Source organism: Xenopus laevis, chromosome 6S (assembly GCF_017654675.1).
Source record: "Xenopus laevis strain J_2021 chromosome 6S, Xenopus_laevis_v10.1, whole genome shotgun sequence".
NCBI lineage: Eukaryota > Metazoa > Chordata > Amphibia > Anura > Pipidae > Xenopus > Xenopus laevis.
In genome coordinates this window covers 26,405,363-26,420,709 of record NC_054382.1, presented here as the reverse complement: position 1 = coordinate 26,420,709, position 15,347 = coordinate 26,405,363, and the positions used below count along the sequence as shown (strand labels likewise).

General features: G+C 37.7%; 1 pseudogene; it reads right to left on the bottom strand.

Moving 5' to 3' along the window:
• The window catches only part of LOC108719675, a 58,181-nt pseudogene extending 45,515 nt beyond the window's left edge, over positions 1-12,666 (bottom strand).
• Positions 12,667-15,347: the final 2,681 nt, after the last annotated feature.

The following is a 15,347-nucleotide window of genomic DNA, read 5'->3' as shown; positions in this document are numbered from 1 at the left end:
CGGGTTTGGAATACCTTATGGAACTGATAATTGCTGACTATGCCACATATCTAATGAGAGGAATGCTGGGCATTTTTGATCACTGAGGATTGTATCCCTTTACACACTTCCAATGTAGCCTGAATTTGAACGGACAAAAAAAACAGACCAACTGCTATACCACATACAAGTTCTACAATAGAAATACTCTTTGGTTCACCCTCCAAAATACATTAGAGATAGATGGAGAAGCCAAAATGTAGGTAAAGTTTTGGGTGGATCATTTGTAACATAATGTGACCAGGAGAATCAGGGTTGTGGTATAGAATGGTCTAAAAGTTCATGGCAATTTTGACAATAAGATACAACAATCTCCTAAAGTACAATGTAATAAGAATAAAGCACTTTTATCCAAAATGAAGTATTTATTTTAAATTACTGGATTTTTTTTCATTGTATTATTGGGCTTTAACACAAATGCATGGGGCAGCCATTCCAAGAAGAAAAGGCTCAGATTTAAATAAACGAAAAGACAATGTGGCAATGGCGGAGCGCTTCCCATGCACGCCAGCTCCTGCTACGCTGCAGCTCTCGCGATGTATCGGCTCCTTCTGACCGGCTACTACATCATACTTCTGTTACCGCTGCAGAGCGCTAATCAAAGCATTCTTGGAGTCTGGTAAGTTAATATCAATGTATAGGCTTTATTTTGCACTTTTTAAAATTACAAAGGAGGGGATTTACATTAAATAGCAGAGAACATATAAGCTCTGTAGAATACAATGGGAACTTTTCAGTCATTTACTATTTAACCTTTTCTCATATTTTCAAACTGAATGGCTGCCCCCAGCTCACATAAACTATTTTGGATTTGGCCGAACACCTGAATCCTTTGTGAAAGATTTGGGTGAATACCGAACCAAATTCTAATGGTCATGCGCTTTCCCTCCCCACCCCTAATTTGCATATGCAAATTAGGATTTGGTTTGGTCGGGCAGAAGGATTAGGCTGAATCCGAATCTTGCTCTGAATCCTGGATTCGGTGCATCCCTAGTTAGGTTATCCAAGGTCAAATTAAATATTTGGATGTGCAATGAAAAGAAATAAACAGCAATTGTGAAATTAAATCATTCAATATTTAAAAGTATTGTTGAGTGATGTATTAATGCACTCAGTTTTATCAATTAAAGTTTGGGCCCTAAAGGCCTAAAACACTCATTTGACCCAACACAGAACATTCTAAACTAATAAGGAACAAGTATTGTGGCACGACATAGAGGAAAAAGGAGGGGGCCATGTTTGCTTGTACCTCTCCCACATCGTAGATCCAGACGCGACCTTCTGTATCTCCCACTGCCACCTCTTTGCCACTCTGAGCCCATCAAACACGATTCAATGCAGAGGCTCCTTCTACAGCTGTACTTGCTGTCGGGACCTTTGAATGAATTACAGACAGTAAAGGGAATGATAATTAAAAACGGATAGTTAATAGCTACGGTATGTTTTATTGAGGTTGCTTTTGGAGATACGGTGTATCCCCTTAGATGAAGTCTCCACCCCCTGGAGATAGTTTCTTGTAACATATTTGACTTGTAAGATGGGAAAACAAGGATTTATTGTTCTCTAATCACATTCCCCGCTGAGCTGGAGGAGAAAGACTTTTCATTCTTTAAAAAAAAAAAACCTATAAGTATATTTTCCATAGTAAAAGGGCAAAGTCTAGTGGAGTGAACATTTTTTCCATATTATGTACTAAAAATATGCAAGAGAAACCACAATAGCTAGGTTCCTGCCTTATTCCCACACATACAATGATATATACACACACCGGCCGGTTCTTTTAATGTATATTTAATAAACATGGATAATTAATTTACTAAAAACCCCTGGTGTGCACTTTTTCCTTTGGACATTAGAATATATACCTTGACAGAGGTCTTAAGGAAGACCGAATGGTTGGAATAATAAACTTTATCTCTTTTGACCATATTTTAAAGTCCTGTGAGTGCCTTACTTTAAATCATAATCGCATGATCAAGAATGTAATTTCTCTGCTCAAAATTAAACTCCTGTGCAAAAGGGCAACCTTAATTTAAAGGGGAAGTTATATTTTAATTGACCTTGTACTGTGTTATGGATCGACCTACTTTAAGCAACTTTTCAATTACTCATCAATATTTATTATGTGTTATTTCCATTTATATATGTTCTGTATTCAAACTGTCAGGGTAGAACTAAATGAGCGATTTTACCTGCGATAGCGGACAGTGTCGAACTTAAAATCGCCCTTGGAGTTCTACCATAACAGCAAAAGCATTTTGGCTGTCACGGTCAGGTTCTGACCCCTGCAACCAAAAACACAATGGTTGGGGGGTTCATTTTATTGTTATTTTTTATTGCTTATCTTTCTTTCCAGGCCCTCTCCTTTTCGTTTTCCATTATGACTGCCTAACTGCTGTCTGGTTGCTAGGGTAATTAAAAAGTACCACACGAATTGCAGCTCAAAATGCAAATAGCTAAAAAAAATAAAAAACTCTCTAGAATAATGCTGTCTATATTATACTGAAAGATAATTTCAAGGTGAAATACTCCTTTAAATATAAATGTATCATTACCCCACTAGTATTTTTACTTATAGCTGTAATTAAATTAGCTTTACAGCTTTGTGTAAACATTTATTATTTTTATGATCCGGATGCTCTGACTATGATATAGAGGGGGCAGCTTAAAGAAGAAGGAAAGGCTAAAATTAAGTAAGCTTTATCAGAAATGTCTATATAAATACACCAGTAAACCCTCAAAGTAATGCTGCTCTGAGTCCTCTGTCAAAAGAAACACTGCATTTCTTTCCTTCTATTGTGTACACATGGGCTTCTACATAGTATCATAGTAAGGTTGAAAAAAAGATATACGTTCATCAAGTTCAACCTTTTAACTTTTTTTAACCTGCCTAACTGCCAGCTGATCCAGAGGAAGGCAAAAAACTCCATCTCAAGCCTCTCCAATTTGCCTCAGAGGGGGAAACAATTCCTTCCTGACTCCAAAATGTATCAGACTTCCAGTTTTCAGCATAAACCTCAGGGGCTAGGGCTTGAGCATGCTCAGTTTGCTGCTCTCTCCCTCTCCACCTCCCCTTTCCCCCCTCTCTCCTCCCCTCCCTGCTGTAATCTGAGCCCAGAGCTATGAATGAGAGACTCGGGCAGGAAGTGATGTCACACCAAGCTAATATGGCAGCTGCTATTCTGAACAAACAGATAGAGCTTCTAGAGCTATTTACTCAGGTATGGTAAAGCATTCTGTAGAATAAATATAGTGTTATATTATGCACTATTGTGGCTAATCTATTGGCAGTAAAGTGCTTTGGTAGCTTTCCTTCTCCGTTAAGCTAGGATTTAACAATGCAGCAGAACAGTACCTATAGAAGCATTATAACTAATTGCAGCTTGTGGATATTTACATTAGATACAGATGTATATTGTATATACGCTACTTGTATTCTTCCTTTTTTTCTCTTTCTCTTTGAATGCCAACTCATTCTGCTCTATGGGTTAAGTCAATTCAGCTGAAAGTGGAAAATAAAGTTTTAAAAAGTGGAATAAAGAAAGTAGACGTTTATGATTAAATTTAAAAAAAAATCAAACCATGCCAAAGCTCCAGCAGGATTGGTAGTGTGGATTTCTCTTGAAATGCCAGCTCTGTGGTACACAACCACTTAAGACAGAAAAATGTACTGCTAAATGCAGTGCTTTTTTTTTTCTGACGCATTAATGTAAAGACGCTTTCTGCTTCCTATTGTCGTCGCTTTCTTAGCAAAGTCAGTAAGCTGAACCTCTGTTTTTTGGGACAATGGACTCAGCATGTTCAGCCATCAATTCTACAGACTGCAGAACCACAAGTGCTCTAGACTTCACAATGTGAGTTAAACTACTGCACTGACACAGCCTTTTAGCAATTGTCTGAGGTAGCAATTGGCAAGGATGAGACCACTATTTTATTTAATACAAATACTATTGTATTGTGCTGCATTCAACTGGTGGCAGAGCTCTACCATTTCCCCATGCGGTGCTCCTGTAACATGTTATTTAGAGTAAAATACGATGTGGGCCCTTGTAAATAAAGAAATCTCACTGGAATTTAAGCAGCCATATGCCAGGATGGGCACCCAGGACAAACAATGCACAAATATGAAGCAATCAGCTAAGTTGAAATATATATTCAACGGATGCCAGTTTATAGACAGAACCAATGTTTGCAAAATATATTTTTTAAAAAAATGAAAAATTAAGTTATTTAAATATAGTACATGCTGGAAATGGATATGGATGTATTTCCTTCTCGCAAATCATGCTGGAGGCTGTACCTTGCAGGAGTCAAATTAAATGCCACCAGCTTGTTTACTTTGCATCTCCGTGTTGAACAGTGCTGTTATAGTTAGAATTAAAGGGGAAATACATTAGTGATTTATTGCTGAATCCCGATGCTGAATATTCAAATACATATACAGTATATACAGGCATTGGATCTATTATCTGGAATCTTTGGGACCCTGGCTTTTCCGGTTAAAGATCTTTCCGTAATTTGGGTCACCATACCTGGATAGTTTTGCCATCAATAAGGATTCATGAAGATAAGTTGTCATCAAGTACAAGCTACTTTTTTACTATTAATGAGAAAAGGGGGATCATTTTATACAGTATATACAATTATAATTGCTTAAAATGGACTCTAAGGGAGATGGTTACTGTAATTATACGCATTTGCTATAACTAGTTACTGGATAATACATCCCATTTCCATGTGCGTTTTTTTAAAGATAATTTAAAAAACAGAGGTGAAGAAAATAAAATGCACCTTATTTATTAGAGAATTTGGACTGGAGGTGTTTCTTTAAAAAAGAGGGATGCACCTACCATGTTTAAAATGCAGCTGATAATATACACCTGTACAGGTATGGGACCTGTTATCCAGAATGCTCAAGCCTAGGGTTTTTACGGACCTTTCCGTAATTTGGATCTTCATACCTTAAATCTACTAGAAAATCATGTAAATATTAAATAAACCCAATAAGCTAGTATTGCTTACAATAAGGATAAATTATATCTTAGTTTGGATCAAGTACAAGCTACTGTTTTATTACTACAGAGAAAAGGGAAATCATTTTAAAAATATTGATTATTTGATTACAATGGAGTCTATGGCAGTCGTCCTTTCCGTAACCTGGATTTCCAGATAACGGATCCCATACCTGTATTATTAAATCACACTAGTTAATGAAACCAGTGCTGTAAATGTTCAAAGTTAATTTCAAATGAACAAATTAGATTTTTGCAAACAATTAGTGCCTAAAAACATTTTTTTTTTTATAATAGGACCAGAAAAGCTTGCATTCTTGCTTACTGTCTGGGCACAATTACAGATATACTTGAAATTAATATCAAGCAACTTTTAAACTGTGCAATAAAGATCGGATCTGAACAGATCACTTTTTAATAGGAAAACACAAATTTACAGTACACAATAAACTGTATGAAGATTATGTGGAAACTGTGATTCATGTCTAAAGTGTCTGATTAAAATCTATATTTACATTTTTACAATCTTAGCAAATAACATTGAAAGTGCTTAGGAAAAAAATGCAAAGACTGAAAGAAGCAGGATTAATGATTGTGTAATGGTTACGACACCATTAAATGTATCGAGATCTATCTACTTAAAGTAATGATGTGATAAAGCAACTTATGAATTGAAGTACGGCTCCAAAGAGAATGGAAAGTACATTTCAACATAAACTCTAGCCATTCTATTTGTTTTATACAAAAAAACACTGGCAAGGCATATAAAAATTAGGCATTTTCTGCTGTAGATATGTAATTAGGCATTAAATGTGTTCTATCTGCTGTAGATATGTATTGAAAATGTAATGCAACTTAAAACAAAAATATATTTCCCTGTTGATCTTTTGCTTCACACAAGCAGCACTTTGTGTATAGCCATAAATACCTGATGGCCATACTCACACCATTTCCCAAATGTAATTACTTTTTTTTATATTTTCCCCAAGTTAGCAGCCCTCCTGTATGTCCTCCAGCTGTAGGCTTCCTAATTAAAAAGGCTGCTCGGGACACTTCAAAAGGTCCTACGTTGCTGTCTCATTGAAGCACGGTCTGAATTTTCTACCTGTACCTGATTTAATCCTTCGGTAAAGTGAATTGCACAATGCTTTTAATGAAGGTCGGGATGTGGATTGGTATTAAATAATATAATAATAATATTTAATTATCTCTAAGAAAAATGTATCACAAACTTTTATGGCATTTTTATTTACAAATAACATATATTCACAAATTAGTACAATTTTCCTAGACAGCTTAAATTAATATTTTGCAAATTAAATTTTGCACTGGCCAGATTTAAAATGTGGATTTTTGACGGCAGGTCAGTATATTTTATTTTTTAGGGTTTTAATATGGGACTGGTCATATCAACACTGAATTCAGACAAAAAGAGAAGCGGGATGTTCTTTGCCCAGTACTATCCCATAGTCTATATGTTTTACATTAAAATAGCATCCTATAGAGTGTAGTATTCATTTAAAGCCTGGTTTATGTAGCTATTTTAGAGTTGCAATTAGGATAACTTACTATTCTAACAACAACAAAAAATAACAGAAAAATCCCAAGTAGTAGCCCAGTTGTGGTTGCCACTACAATAAAGCTGATGTTGAGGGAAGTTGGGGGTAATGAGATATTTTAGAGACAAAATACATCTAACCAAATAACAGTTATAATAAGAAACTGAAAGGATGGAGTATTATAGCAGAATTACAGTAGCACAGGCATTTTCAAAGCAGTGTTGAAACAATGTGTGTGTAAATTATGCAACGTGAACTAATGATACCTAAATTGCGCCTCTAATTGCACCGACTGGATTGTGGTGAAAAAAATGGTGTGTAAACCAGGCCGTAACCACAGAAATCAAAATGCAGGGAAGCCGGTACTGAGGACAAGCATGTAATCGGATTACTCAGTACATCACTTCCAATATTTTCTACTTGACTCCGTATTTTAAAATATCAAGCATAAAAAAGTACAATCATTAACCAGAGATAAAATCGTTTCTACAATTTCTTCATATATGGAACAGACCGCAGTGTTGTTGACTAATGCATGTCTGCCTGGCATTAAACAGAGCAAACTGAAAAGAAACTCTCTGCTGCCAGAGGATTTAAAAACTCTATTCTATCCAAGGCCTCCCTCCAAAGGGTTAATGTGACTGTTAATAAGTGGAATGAAGTGAACCTGGTCCTAGTTTACTGGCTCTTTCCTTGCCTATGTGTCTGGGAGCCCAATTGAGCACTGGCTGCCTGTGATACTAATAATTAGGAGCTTAGACCAGAAGCCTCTTCCAGACAGGTGACATAGGAAGGGGAGCAATGCCAGATTTGGGTGCTCGTATACATGCCCAGTTTATTCAGATTAAGCCCTTTCTTTTACTATTTCACGGAACAATGTTTCCAAGCTGTGTTTCTATACACACATCTGGCAGTCTACAGGTATAGATATCCAACAACAGTCTTGCCATTATTAGATGAGGGACCTCACATCTGACCCGTAAAGTATTGCCATTAACTCTTTTATTGGAACATGAATCAGGCTGGGATATGTTCAGCATCAGCTGTACAGATAAACTCCCATATTTATATATATATATATATATATATGAGTTTATCTTATACATATAAGAGGATAGAGTGATATATATATATATATATATATATATATATATATATATATATATATCTCACTCTGTCCTCTTATATGTATAAGCCAAACAAATCGCCCCTGGGATCCCTATTAAAAATGTAGCGAGCAAAATGCTGCATAGCTCTATTAATGTCCCAAGTTGGGTGATCTGCTTTGTTTATTTTTTCTGCTATTTCTACTTAAAGGGAAACTATCATGAAAATAAAAATTTAATATAAGCTTCATCATACTGAAATAAGAAGTTTTCTAAATACCATCAATTAAAAATGATGTACCGTTTCTGAAATAATCAAGCTTATGTTCACTATTCCTCTCTCAGCATCTGTTTCTTTTCATTCTGTCTTCATGCAGGAGTTGGGTGTCAGATATTCATTGACAGTTAGATCCAATACATTTTTAGGAGTGCTCCTTTTGTCTAGATGTATAAGAGCTCACTCTATTAAAATCCGGTCTCTCTACATGTAGAATTTGTGCAAAAGGCAGTTATTTTGTTAGATTTTGTTTCTACTGGAATCAGTTATTTGAGTGAGCTCTAATTCATCTGCTAGGAAAGGAAGCCCCCCCCCTATAAGATATATATTGTATTTAGCTGTGAATGAACATCTGACACCCAACGGCTTGAGAAAGGGCGAGATTATGCTGAAACGTTGCCTGTTTTTTTCTGACCAAATAAACACAAATTTCACTTTGTCAACAAAGAGGTGCTCTAGTATATGCTTTGCCCCTGGCAAGGGCTTCCGGACTGCATTGCACTGCCGGCAAGGGTTCTGAGAGGTGGTTGAAGCACACACTATTTACATTACTTGAATATCTGACACCCAACTGCTGCATGAAGAGAAAATAAAAAGAAACAGATGATGAGAGAGGGATAGTGAACATAAACTTGATTGCAGAATATTTTATTGATTGTATATAGAAAGTTTTTTTATTTCCGTACGCTGAAGCTTATATTAAATTTTCATTTGTACCATAGTTCCTCTTTAAGGAAAAACGGCAATGCTATAAAGTAGTTTATCTGTAAAATAGTTATGTATTGCCTTTAACTCCTACACGGCCCTGGGCTTTATAAACTCCAGGCATTATGACTGCTGAAAGAAAAACGCTCTGCCCTTAAATGTCTGTTTGTAGGTGTTGCGGAGGGTGAGAAGTATTGGGTGGTGGCAAATAAAAAAGGTAGGAAATCCACATCTTTTTGTTGTTGCACTGCAACTCGCTGCATCCCTCCAATAATCACAGGTGGCAGTTTAACGGCAGCTGGAGGGATGCATCCGTGATATGTGTGTGTGTGTGTGTATATATATATATATATATATATATATATATATATATATATATATATAATATAGTGAATAAAGGATATTATAAGTTGCCGAGGAGTTTCATGATTGGCCTGTGTTTTTATACAGGTCATGGAACTCCGAGGTATCTTTTAATATCCTCATATTTTGCAACTGGGGGTACTTTATTTATTATAATACACAAGTTTCAGTGAGTCATGTGACAGAAATTACATCAGAACTCACCGTTTATAACTGATGACATCAAAACTCACCGTTTATAAGGATATAATTTACAGGATATTCATGGCTTTTGTGTATTATATAGATATATATATATATATATATAGTGTAGATATATAATACATAAAAGCCATGAATATCCTTATAAACAGTGACTAGTGATGTCACCAGTCATAAAGTGAGTAGTGATGTCATTTTTATCACACGACTCACTAAAACTTGTGTATTATAATAAATAAAGTACCCCTTGTTGGAAAATACGAGGCTATTAGAAGTCACCTCGTTGTAATGGTCACGGAACTCCTTGGTGACTTATAATATCCTTATATTTTACAACAGAGGGTACGTCATTCACTATATATAAGGAAAACATCAAGCCATTGTTAACCAGTGCATATCTGCATTATCTGCTCTCACCCCTCTTCGCATGTAGTGGTACATTCCATTCAGTACAACTGGGGACAGCGTGTCACTTTAGCGGCAGTGAGACCCTTAGGAGCTGCAGTGAGATGAACTCCCCCCCCCGCACCGACAGGGTTAAGTTCCGGCTCACCTCTGTGTCATTATTGAGGTTCCAGAGATCCATGCGCCCCATCCCATCCAAACAGGCGAAGAGCGCGGGATGCACGGGTGACCACGTGACGTCATACACATAGTCTGCATTGTCTTCAAAGGAGTAGCGCGGCTTGTTGTGCTGGAAGCAGAGAGAGGAGAAGACTGAGTGGCGCTAGTGCTGCCTCGGGCTGTCTGCTGGCGAGCCTCATTAAACACTTTGAGGGAAAAAAATAAAGAAAATGTGTCATAAAAGTGTTGGGAAGGTGCAATGCGCCTAGTCAGAGCCAGTGTCCGGGTCTAGTAACGTTACAGCACACACAGGGCAATGACTGGGGAAGACTGACACAACATATGAGGGAGGAAAGGCTTTTGTTTTTCTCTTTAATGCAATAGTTGTGAGAGGAATCTCTGGCAGGTACTGAGGTGCCCATTAGAGGGGATTCGTGCAAAGGCACAAGGCGACTTCTCTCAGAATGTTACAAAAAAAAATGCTGAAGCAGCGACTGGTTTGTACATGAGGGGAGAATCTGCTGCTGTCGCGCTTTTCAAAGAGATTCAGCGCCATCTAGCGGCTAATTCGGGGGCAAAGAGGATTTTTTTTTTTAGGTCATTGGTTTTGACTGTACACAGTGTCAGGATTTCCCTGGCAGCTGTCACTGAGGCCTTTCCTTAAAAGGATACTGTCATGGGAAAAAATATTTTTTCCTAAAATGGATCAGTTAATAGTGCTGCTCCAGCAGAATTCTGCACTGAAATCCGTTTCTCAAAAGAGGTAACAGATTTTTTTATATTCAATTTTGAAATCTGACATGGGGCTAGACATTTTGTCAGTTTCCCAGCTGCCCCTGGTCATGTGACTTGTGCTCTGATAAACTTCAATCACTCTTTACTGCTGTACTGCAAGTTGGAGTGATATCAACCCCCATCCTTCCCCCCCCCCAGCAGCCAAACAAAAGAACAATGGGAAGGTAACCAGATAAACGCTCCCTAACACAAGATAACAGCTGCCTGGTAGATCTAAGAACAGCACTCAATAGTAAAAACCCTTGTCCCACTGAGACTCCTTCAGTTACATTGAGAAGGAAAAACAGCAGCCTGCCAGAAAGCATTTCTCTCCTAAAGTGCAGGCACAAGTCACATGACCAGAGGCAGCTGGGAAATTGACAATATGACTAGCCCCATGTCAGATTTCAAAATTAAATATAAAAAAATCTGTTTGCTCTTTTGAGAAATGGATTCAGTGCAGAATTTTGCTGGTGTAGAAACATGTTTTCTGATGACAGGATCCCTTTAAGGTCCCCATAGATGCGACGATTCTTCTTTCAGTGTAGTCCGACCAATCCGTCAAATTATCGTGCGGTTAGTGGGATTCGAACGATCGTACATCTTACCATTTTTCGGCCGACATCTGTCAGGAAATTGATTGGCCAGGTTTAAAAATCTTTGTCGGTCCCAGTGCAATCTACCTGTCTTTACTGGGCCAAGCAGGCAGCTACTCTTCAGTTTTGCTGGCAATATCGCCTGCAATTATCTTTTTAGTTGATGGACAAATCGTACATTTAAACAATCATTTTGAGATAATCGTGGTCTCACAATAACGATTGGATCTTTTAAAAATCTTTACATCTATGGCCAGCTTTAACACGGGAATGGCAGGCGCTTGTGAGGCAGCGTTGGAGCACGGGATTGAAAAGATCTGCAACGACAGTAACAGGATTGACCGGCTCAGACCAGTGGCGTGATGGAAAGCAGTCACTCTCCTAGCCTAAACTTGCCTCATGGAAACCCTGATGTGCTGCTGCTGCTGCTTCACCCATGCCACTGATGCCTTGTTTACCTGACAAGCAAAACATGTCACAAGTCTCAAGCATTCCAGGGAAACTATTCGCTAAATATCAAAATAGGATGAAGCAAAACATGAGCTTGTTTTTGCCCACAACCTAAAGAGGCAATACATATTCATGGTTACTAATGTCTGGGGACAGCCCCTTATGGTGCTGCACATTTTAATCCATGGAAATGGATTTTCCAACTAAATAGATTTTACAATAAGGGGCTCATGATTCCTTAACTAATATCAGTGGTGTATCTCAATGTTATTGGGCCCCCTCAGCAACTTAAGTTTTCAGTCATTCAAAACCTACAGAAGTTGACCTCTTTTATCCATATATTGGCATTGCTCATTAATAAGGGCCTTCTACATTCTTATGGGGAGAGGGGAATGTCATTGTTAGAATTGCAAACAATTTTGCAAACCCTTTACCCCTCATGTGACAGTAGGTTAGTGATTGCGAATTTTATAGTTATGTTGTTGCATTGTGTTTGCTCCAAAAGTTTACACCACCTTCAAGCACATCTTAAATGTTTGCAATGCGCAATTAAGATTCACAATACAATTAGGGTTGCTACCTGGCCAGTATTTTACCGGCTTGGCCAGTAAAAATGATTATTAAAAGGGAAAAAAATCTAAATATACAGGAAGGCCGGTATTTTTTTGTTCCAAAAAAAAAAAAGTAGCAACCCTAAATACAGTAAAAGCCTAGTAAAAAAATGACATTGTGACATTCACATATTTGTTCTTATTTGTTTCCCCCTTAGGGTAGAACTCCACAGGTGATTTTAAGTGCAAAACCGTCTGTTCTGACTCACTGAGATGAACCGCAGGCGTCACGTCGGATGCGGCAAATCTAAGGTAAGTAATAGGAACGTTGGACGTTGTTGCTGCGTGTATACGACATGACTGTTTTCATCCGACAGCTGTGTCGTGTCGGATGCACGCAGTAACAACGTCTGACATTCCTATTACTTACCTTAGATTCAGAGTATCCGATGTGATGCCTGCGATTCATCTCAGAACGTCGGAACGGACGGTATCGCACTTACAATTGTCCATGGAGTTCTACCCTTAGGCTCTACTGAAACTTCAGATCTGTTTCCTCTATCGCTCTTCTAATGATTAACAAATTCAGATTCACATTACATGGCAGCTCAGAAACCAGCCTATTCTGCATTAAAATATATTATTCAGCCCTGTAGCATCTGCCTGTATGAAAGAAAATCTCATTATCTGCTTGATATTTATATTATCTGCTTAGCTTCTCAGCAGCTGCCCAAAGTGCTCGGAGCATGTGCAGTGTCACTGTGCCAACAAGATCCAAGATGGCGAGCACCTGTGCTTAGCTATGAAAGCCCTTGTAAGTTTAAGGTATAAAATGCAGAATGGCTGGCCATATTTATTAGGGTTTAGTTCTCCTTTAATTGGGCTGCATTAGATATTTCATAAATAACAAAGGAACATTTTCTATCTTTAAAAGTTCCTACTAAACCAGGCCCAGATGTGGTGAGGTGAAAATGTGTGGGGGCCAAACATTCAGCCAGACATTATATCATTTAACTAATTTAAAGGGATACTGTCATGGGAAAAAACTTTTTTTTCAAAATGAATCAGTTAATTGTGCTGCTCCAGCAGAATTCTGCACTGAAATCCATTTCTCAAAAGAGCAAACAAATTTTTTTATATTCAATTTTGAAATCTGACATGGGGCTAGACATATTGTCAATTTCCCAGCTGCCCCAAGTCATGTGACTTGTGCTCTGATAAACTTCAATCACTCTTTACTGCTGTACTGCAAGTTGGAGTGATATCACCCCCCCCTCCCTTGTCCCCCCAGCAGCCAAACAAAAGAACAATGGGAAGGTAACCAGATAGCAGCTCCTTAACACAAGATAACAGCTGCCTGGTAGATCTAAGAACAGCACTCAATAGTAAAAACCCATGTCCCACTGAGACACATTCAGTTACATTAAGAAGGAAAAACAGCAGCCTGCCAGAAAGCATTTCTCTCCTAAAGTGCAGGCACAAGTCACATGACCAAGGGCAGCTGGGAAATTGACAAAATGTCTAGCCCTATGTCAGATTTGTAAATTGAATATAAAAAAATCTGTTTTCTCTTTTGAGAAATGGATTTCAGTGCCGAATTCTGCTGGAGCAGCACTATTAACTGATTCATTTTGAAATTTTTTTTTTCCCATGACAGTATCCCTTTAAACAAGGAATCGCGTAGCCGTAGCAGTAATATTTGGGCACATTAGTGAAATGATCTGCCACTTGGTCTATACTGCTGCCTATGCGCTGAAGGTGTTAGCAAAAGACACGTACTGTCACGTAGTGGTGCGCCACTCTCGTTATTTTTATGATAAGTGGCCACTTCAAGCATTTACACCATCTCTAATAAAAACGTCTATACAACCTATATGTACCTGCCCTATTCAAACTGACCTAAGTTACATAGTTACATAGTTAAATTGGGTTGAAAAAAGACAAAGTCCATCAAGTTCAACCCCTCCAAATGAAAACCCAGCATCCATACATACACCCCTCTCTACTTTTAATTAAATTCTATATACCCATACCTATACTAACTATAGAGCTTAGTATCACAATAGCCTTTGATATTATGTCTGTCCAAAAAAACATCCAAGCCATTCTTAAAGGCATTAAATGAATCAGCCATCACATAAGTGTAAGAGTACTAATGAAGTTTCACTATGCACAAATGAACGTTAGCGAAACTTCGCTATGAAATACTTGCACTAACTAATTTACGCTAATGAAACTATGCCAGTGTTCAGCTCCCGAGACGAAACTTCACATTTTAGTGAATTAGCATAGCGGTAGCGAATTGGCGCCTGACGAAGTGGCACTAAGTGTGGCAAAGCCTTTGCAGGCACAAATTCACCGTTTAGTGAATTTGCCCCTATATCTTTATAATGATAAACATTCATACACATAAAACAATGACAAATAAGGTGCTTTTCACATAGCATATTTTTTTCCCTAAACCAGTAGATTGGTAACTATTCTCAGGCCTGAGGAAAGCCAAGCCTCGCTATACACAAGCTATTAAATAACAAAGCAGCAGAGGCCATTACTTCCCTCTAACAACATAAAAAAGTAATTATGAAAAGCGACCACCTCAGTCTTTTCTGACAGATGCCTATATAAAAATAAGGCAGGTCAAGTACATTTAGGTTTTTTTTATTCGGCTTGCTTTCAAGTTAAAATGAGTGCAAATCCACAACTAGAATTTTAATTTATTGCAGAGTTCTTGTCAAACCCAAAATAAGGGCATGTAATTAAAAGGGGATCCTGGGATGTTATGTTCTGTTTTTGTAGGCAAACATGCAAAATGAAAGCACTCTGTTTGCAGTAATCTCTGTGCGGTTATTTTACAACAACTTAATTTTGTAATCAGCTGCAATCTACCGCAAATGCCAATTGTTATTATTGCAAATGTTGTGATTTTAAAACCAGGATTGGATCTTTATCGCCCTCAAGAGGCCTTATGGGGAGAGGCATTAATAGGGCAGAAAACCTCTTTCATTTCCAAATTAAAGGAACATTATGACCATGCAAGTAAAATACTTTAGTTCTCTTACATTGTTTTTGTTATTTAGTAGTTAATAGGGAATTAAAGTTGAGGTGTTTCTAGTTGCCAAATCTCCCAGATTTTTAGGCTCAGAAGTTTGT